The sequence below is a fragment of the Rutidosis leptorrhynchoides genome, chromosome 3 (assembly GCF_046630445.1).
Source record: "Rutidosis leptorrhynchoides isolate AG116_Rl617_1_P2 chromosome 3, CSIRO_AGI_Rlap_v1, whole genome shotgun sequence".
In the NCBI taxonomy this organism is placed as follows: Eukaryota; Viridiplantae; Streptophyta; class Magnoliopsida; order Asterales; family Asteraceae; genus Rutidosis; species Rutidosis leptorrhynchoides.
The window spans coordinates 337,147,835-337,155,979 of record NC_092335.1 but is presented as its reverse complement, the minus strand read 5'-3'; positions in this window follow the sequence as shown (position 1 = coordinate 337,155,979).

The following is an 8,145-nucleotide window of genomic DNA, read 5'->3' as shown; positions in this document are numbered from 1 at the left end:
TGCTGCTTCATCAGCATTTTTCAAAATTTCGAGAACTGGTTCGCAGTTTAGGGTGTTTTTCAGAAATTTCTCATTCAAAGAATGTAAGTCTTGGAGGTAGACGTTGTGTGTCTATGTAATTGTTGATGTAGACATGCTGCGAGGTTTCAAAATACTGATTGTTGATTCTCAATAATTGGTATGACAATTCTTATTATAAGGTACGAATGAGTATATGATAGGGTTTCGATAATTATAATGATTTTTTTTTTTTTTAAAAGTCAAAGATCAGTGAAGTTGTTGGTAAGTTTATTGCTAATGTGGTGAATATAAACGATTCTCCGGTAACATTGGCGAAAGGGCAACGTATCTATCGAGGTTATAATAAGACTGTTTTGATTGAGAAGTCGAAGTTGACTTGCTGGAGCTGTGACAAAACTGTCTATTTTGAAACGGAATTGAAAAGTTATTTTAGCTAGTAAATGTCAAAGGGTCTAACACAGATATGTGTCGAACTATGACTTAGGTTTTGAGAGTTTTTCAGGTGTATAACTGTGGGTAACATGTGGTTGGATCATCATCTCGATTGTTCCTTAGTTGAAGTGTCTTCAAGAATTTCGAAGGGTTTGAGCACATATTGTAATCGTTAATACATATGATGTTCTAACACAATTTTGAAGTCAAAGTATAGCTTTGAAAGATATAGGAATCTAAGAGTGATGATACTGGTTATATTTCGAATTGAATTATGCGATTTCAAAATCAGAATATGTAATTGAATTTGAATGAGTATGATTGTTTTGATTTATATGAAAGAATGGATATTGTTGTGAAAGTAGGGAGTATAGTTGATGATTGCTGAATCAGTTTTGAAAAATGTAATATATTAATTGTGAATTTGTATATCTCTCGGGTATTACGTACCCATTAAAAAAATTTCACAATTAATATTTTGTACAAAAGAAGTTTATTACAGTCTTTATGAAAATATATGTGTATATTTTCTTTAGATGTAATATAGATTTAATGAGTTAATATTAAATTAAACTCATTTGTTTTATGGTTGGAACTAGAATTGAGTAATCCCTAAAACTTTATAAATTGCATAAGTATTTCTTCAATAATATTGAAATTATGAATCATTACTTTGTTATTTGTTGGTTTTCGTGAAATTCTTGTGAACTTCGCAAGGTACGAATGATGTTATTTGAAAAGTTTCGAGTACATCGATGATGAAAGTGTAAAATCAAACATATATTCGAATAATACACTTGATTTATTATGAATTGGATTTTTATTGAATTGAGACAGAGATTGTAATTAACGATGGTTAAGTTACGAACGAAGGACGTACATCATTGCATATTTGTAATATGAATTAACTGAGTAGTTAAGATTCACACATAATAGCTTAGTACGGGAAGATTTATTATGGTTTAAAAATTTATAAATATAAAATATACATATAAATCTTTCGATTGGAAATGAGTTAATACTTCATAACTCGTTGATAGAATATATTTGTTGTTGATTCGTAATGATGTCCACAATGATTCTTGAACTGACAGAGTTTATGATGTTACAGGTGCTGTTGATTCTGACGATACTGACGGCACTGACTGTGTTGATGATGCTATGGTCATGTTGATGCTGTTGGTAAAACAATTCTAGCTTGTAAATCGTACACCATTTTTGATCAAAGTTTCTACTCTACCATCTCCGTTCACTCATCCGATTTACGGTCAGAATTAAATAATCTCTAAGATTTTGGAGATTACATAACTGCCGCAGAGATATCTCTTCAATGAAGTTTATGAATTAATACTTCATCGTTTGTTGTTGTTGATATTCCTGGATATTTACAGGGCGTATGACGTTGATGTTTGAGATACAGATTGTGATGTTGTGGTGTGGGATGTGGATGTTGTTGCTGGTGGTGGTGATGATAGTGTTGGTGTTGCTGATGGTGGTACTGTTTATACTGCTGGTGCTGCTGCTGGTGTTTGTAACCTTTGCACCATATTCTCCAAAGCCTCTACCCGAGCGCGAAGCTCGTTGACTTCTTCTATTACACCGGGGTGATTGTCAGTTCGGACGAGTGGATAAATAAGATCTAAAATTTGGTGTAGTATGTAATCGTGACGAGATACTCTAGAAATAAGAGAGAAAATGGTGTTTCGGATAGGTTCGCCGGTAAGTGCTTCAGGTTCTTCGCCAAGAGTGCAATGTGGTGGATGGAAGGGATCACCTTCTTCTTGTCTCCAATGATTAAGGAGGCTACGAACCCATCTCCAATTCATCCAGAATAGATGATGACTAATTGGTTGATCCATTCCGGTCACACTGCTTTCGGAACTTGAGTGGGATTCCATTTCGGAATCCGAGGGACTTGAACTAATGACGAATTCCATTTCGTACGATTTGATAAAGGATTTTTCGATACGAAATGATTTTCCGGCTATCGGGTGGTATTCTAACTACACAGAATATCTATATATATATATAGATCAAAAGATTTCATAGATTACGGAGGAATTTACGGAATATGTCAGGCAAAGTTTACGGTAATAGATACGATAAGATATGATTTAGCAGATACGCTAAGATATTAATTTTGTCTATACACTATTCATGCAATCAATTCAGCAAGACGTGTCTAGACTAAGAATGATAAGCAGGTAATTTTCTAAGGATGGTAAGTAGATAATTTTCGACTAAAAATGATAAACAAAACTTTTGACATGCAGACATGGTCGAAGTCCAGACTCACTAATGTATCTTAACAACTATCAGTTAGACACACTAATGCAAGACCTGGTTCGCTAAGACCACCGCTCTGATACCAACTGAAAGGACCCGTTCATATACATTATAAACGATTCACAATAGTTGATTACATCGCGAGGTATTTGACCTCTATATGATACATTTTACAAACATTGCATTCGTTTTTAAAAGACAAACTTTCTTTACAACGAAAGTTGACGGCATGCACACCATTTCATAATACATCCAACTATAATTGGCTTAATAATAATCTTGATGAACTCAATGACTCGAATGCAACGTCTTTCAAAATATGCCATGAATGACTCCATGTAATATCCTTAAAATGAGCTAATGCACAGCGGAAGATTTCTTTAATACCTGAGAATAAACATGCTTTAAAGTGTCAACCAAAAGGTTGGTGAGTTCATAGGTTTATCATAACAATCATTTCAATATATTAATAGACCACAAGATTTCCGTTTATAAATATATGTACACTCGCAAGTGTATAAAAGTATTCTATAAGTTGTAGGCACCCGGTAACAAGCCTTAACGTTCATGTTTTACCCTCTGAAGTACACCAGATCAGGTGTGTTTAAAATAACCTCGAAGTACTAAAGCATCCCATAGTCAGGATGGGGTTTGTCAGGTCCAATAGATCTATCTTTAGGATTCGCGCCTACCGTACATAGACAAGTAGTTTAATGTTACCAAGCTAAGGGTATATTTCTGGTTTAAACCCACGTAGAATTAGTTTTAGTACTTGTGCCTATTTCGTAAAACATTTATAAAAACAGCGCATGTATTCTCAGTCCCAAAAATATATATAAAAGGGAGCAAATGAAACTCACAATACTGTATTTCGTAGTAAAAATACATATAACGTCATTTAACAAGTGCAAGGTTGGCCTCGGATTCACGAACGTATCAATATTGAGATTCAATAGCAGGAAAGTACGTAGACGCAACGGAGATGATAAACACTAGATTGACCTCACGAGCTTACCCATGAACCATACCCATCTCCTCCATAGCTATAACCCATAATTTCCTTAGCTTCGACTCATTCAAAGAAACTATTTTAAAAACACTCGGACAGCACTCCGTCGTAATATTTTATGTATACTAATAATATCTTGAAATAATACAGAGCAAATATATATATATATAAATCGATTGAGAGAGTTTAGAGAAATATATTTTCAAGTTTCTATGAAATAATGAAACTTATTGAATTCTATTTATAATAAATTTTTGAATTATTAAAGTGAATTATTAAAGTATGAATTATTAAAGTGCATTATTAAAGTATGAATTATTAAAGTGAATTATTAAAGTATGAATTATTAAAGTGAATTATTAAAGTTAAAGTAAAGTAAAAGTAAAGTAAAGGTAAAGTTAAAGTATAGTAAAAGTATAAAAACTATGTATGTATAATACGCGTATAAATATATATAATATTAATTTAAATCGTTATATATATTTAATGAAATAAAATATAAATATCGTTATATTTATTATACTGGTTAAGTAATGAGTTGTCAAAAGTGATTCTAGATATTTATAAAAGTTATATACGTTTTAATAATAAAGTTCTTTTTAAACTAAAAACGTCTTTGTACGTTTGAAAATAGATTAATAGAATATTATGGAAACCAATTCTCCACTAACTTTTGTCTAACTTTCGTAAATGACACTTTTTGTTTTTATTTATAAATAGCTTTACAAATTATTCTGAATATCGTTAAGAGGAATAGATTTTTTCAAATCATAGTGGACCTCTCAACAGAGACTTGTAATCATAATTCAATGTTTCTGATAATTCAATCATTTAATATATTTTTTTTTATTTAGTCGAAAATCATATTGAAACAAATACGTTCGTGTAAAGTATTATACGTTTAATACTTTATTAATATTCTCAAGTTATAATATATATATATATATACATATACATATCTATTTATATATAACGATTCGTGAATCGTCAGAATTTGGTCGAGGTTATAATGAATGTATGAACACAGTTTAAAATTCTTGAGATTTAACTTAACAAACTTTGCTTATCGTGTCGGAATAATATAAAGATTAAAGTTTAAATTTGGTCGGAAATTTTCGGGTCGTCACAGCAAGTAATATCCTAATAGACTTTAGCATTGCCACAGGCGAAAAAGTTTCATCATAGTCAACCCCTTGAGTTTGAGTGAAACCTTTTGCTACAAGTCTAGCTTTATATGTATCCAAGTTTCCATGTATGTCGGTTTTCATTTTGAAAAGCCATTTACAATCAACTAGCCTAGAGCCAGGAGGTTGCGCAACAAGTTCCCAAACTTGGTTGTCATACATGGATTGCATCTCAGCGTTCATGGCTTCCTGCCATTTATCTTTATCAATCCTTGATAAAGCATCTTGGTAGTTGGTTGGTTCATCCAAATCAACCACATAGCAACCATCCATGAGAAACCCATATCTCTCAGGAGGATTACTAATCCTACCAGATCTGCGAACGTCTTGTGTATTTTGATCATCCATTTGATCATTCTCAATATTTTCATGTTGAGTGCTAGTGTCAACCAATTGTGTATCATCCAATTTATCTTAAACCTCCTCAAGATCTACCTTCCTTTCACTATTACCTTCCATTAGGAACTTAGTTTCAAGGAATTCAGCCTTTCGAGCAACAAATACATTCTGCTCGGATGGATCATAGAAATAATATCCCATATCATCCTTGGGATATCCTATGAAGATACACTTCATGGATCGAGCATTCAACTTATTAGGGATGTAACGCTTAGGATAAGCTTCACATCCCCATACCTTTAAGTATGATAGAGATGGAGGTTTTCCAAACCACATCTCATGAGGAGTTCGTTCTACTTTCTTGGTTGGGGCCATATTTAGAATACGAGCCGCGGAGCATAGACAATAACCCCAGAATGATAGAGGTAATGAGCTTCTAGCCATCATAGATCGAACCATATCCATTAGGGTTCGGTTCCTCCTTTCAGATACACCATTAAGCTGTGGTGTCCCGGGTGGAGTAAGTTGTGAGATAATCCCACAACTTCTAAGATGATCTTGGAAAGCATCACTTAGGTATTCACCTCCTCTATCGGTACGAAGTACCTTTATTGTCTTGTTGAGTTGATTTTGTACTTCGTTTTGATATTCCTTGAACGCTTCAAAAGTTTCGTCCTTATGTCTTAACAAGTAGACATATCCGAAATGACTAAAGTCATCAATGAAAGTGACGAAGTATCTTTCACCTTTCTTAGTCATGGGCTTTAAGGGTCCACATACATCCGAATGTATTAATCCCAATAAGTCTTTAGCCCTTTCATAGGTCCCTTTGAAAGGTGCTTTAGTCATTTTGCCTTGTAAACAAGATTCACATACATCAAACGAGTCTTATTCATTTGATTTCAAAAGTCCATTCTTTTGAAGTGTATGCATTCGATTCTTGTTTATGTGACCAAGGCGACAATGCCATAAGTAGGAATCACTCAAATCCCTTTTGAGTTTCTTGGTGTTTGCATGGTATATTGAGCAATTATATGATGTGTCATCATGAACCAATTCATAAATACCATTCACAGGCGAAGCCTCGAAATAGAACACATCATGTAAAGAAACATGGATATCATCATTAATGAAATTAAGATTAAAACCATATTGTTTCAAACGGGATACAGAAATAATGTTTCGAGATAAATCGGGTGCATACAAAACATTTTTCAAAATAAGCTCCAAACCACTTGGTAGCTTTAAAACAAAGTCTCCTTGAGCTTTCACTTGCACCCTTGCTCCATTTCCCATGATGAGACTTGTTGTTCCCGCATCTTGATCACTTCTTTTGAACCCCTGCAAAGTATTGCAAATATGAGTTCCACGTCCTGTGTCTAATACCCATGTATTAGAAGAAGTAATACTAAGCTCAATGTATACCATATATACATTACCTGAGGTTTGCCCTGCATCCCTCTTTTCCTTCAACTCCTTGAGGTAGACCGGGCAGTTACTCTTCCAGTGACCCATTTCACCGCAACCGAAGCACGGATCTTCCTTGGGGTTAGCCTTTCCGGCAACCTTTTGCTTTTTGTTGTTATTGGTTGGGGTAACCACCTTCCCCTTTCCTCTTAGCCGCCTTCTGCTTAGAAGTGTTATTGTTTTTGGACCCGCCTTCATTGATCGTAAACACCGGTGAAGCCCTTTTACCCATGCTTGCCTCTGCCGTCTTAAGCATGGCATGTAATTCGCCAATGCTTTTATCCCATCCATTCATGTTGTAATTCATTACAAATGTGTCAAACCTCTTTGACAAGGAATTAAGGATAAGGTCCGTGGCTAATTCATTAGACACATTGCAGTTTAGACGGTTCGCTTGATCAATTAGGCTTTTCATCTTAAGGACATAAGATGAAACGGATTGGGAGTCGTCCATCCGACATGCATGAAGCGCTCGGACCGTTTCAAAGCGCTCGACACGAGCTTGTTGAAGGAACATCTCCTTCAACTGTGTGATCATGTCATATGCACTATGATGCTCGAAATCCTTTTGGAGTTCTGGTATCATAGTCCCAAGCATGAGGGCAAGAAACTTGCACCGAATCGGTGCAATATTTCTCCCAATAAGCCATGCCTTCCGTATCATCCTCGTCCGGTTGATCGGGAATGGGGTCTTCCAACACATACGCCCTATCCTCAAGTTTGAGGACGATTCTTAGATTGTGAAACCAATCCATGAAGTTCGTATGGTTTAGTTTTTCTTTTCCGAGGATTGACCTCAACGATAGGTTGTTAAAGTTGATAGGTCCGTTTAGAATGTTGTTGTTGTTATTGGCGGCCATCTACAAAATTTAACAAAGTTGTTTAAGTATTAATTTTAATTTAACAATCAATACCCTTTAAATCCAATTGATATTTATTAAATTTTAGAATCCAACGGTAAATCAAATTTCGGTTAGGTGACCTTTATCCTGTCATTTGATTTAGCTAGGTAGTCATTATATGACAATTGCAATCCTTTTGCAACTTCTAAGTTATGGGATCATGCAATCCTTTTGCATGACATATTATCCCATCAACGCCTATTTATTCCTCATGCTTCGGTGACCCTAAGTTCATGATTCCCAAATCAAGTCGTCCTACTTATGTAAACGTGTAAATTTAACATACAATTAGTTAGGTGACCTTTATCCCACAAGTGTGCAAAATTTACCTCAATCATATTAGTTTGTTCATAACGGTTAGGTGACCTTTATCCCATTATGAGTTCCCTAATATTTTTTAAGTGTCACATAAAAGGATGGTGTTTTCACTTGTTTGCCTTGTCGATAAGGGATTTTAAGTTTCCTTTAATTCTAGTTTGAGAAAACTTTTATACCATACACCAAC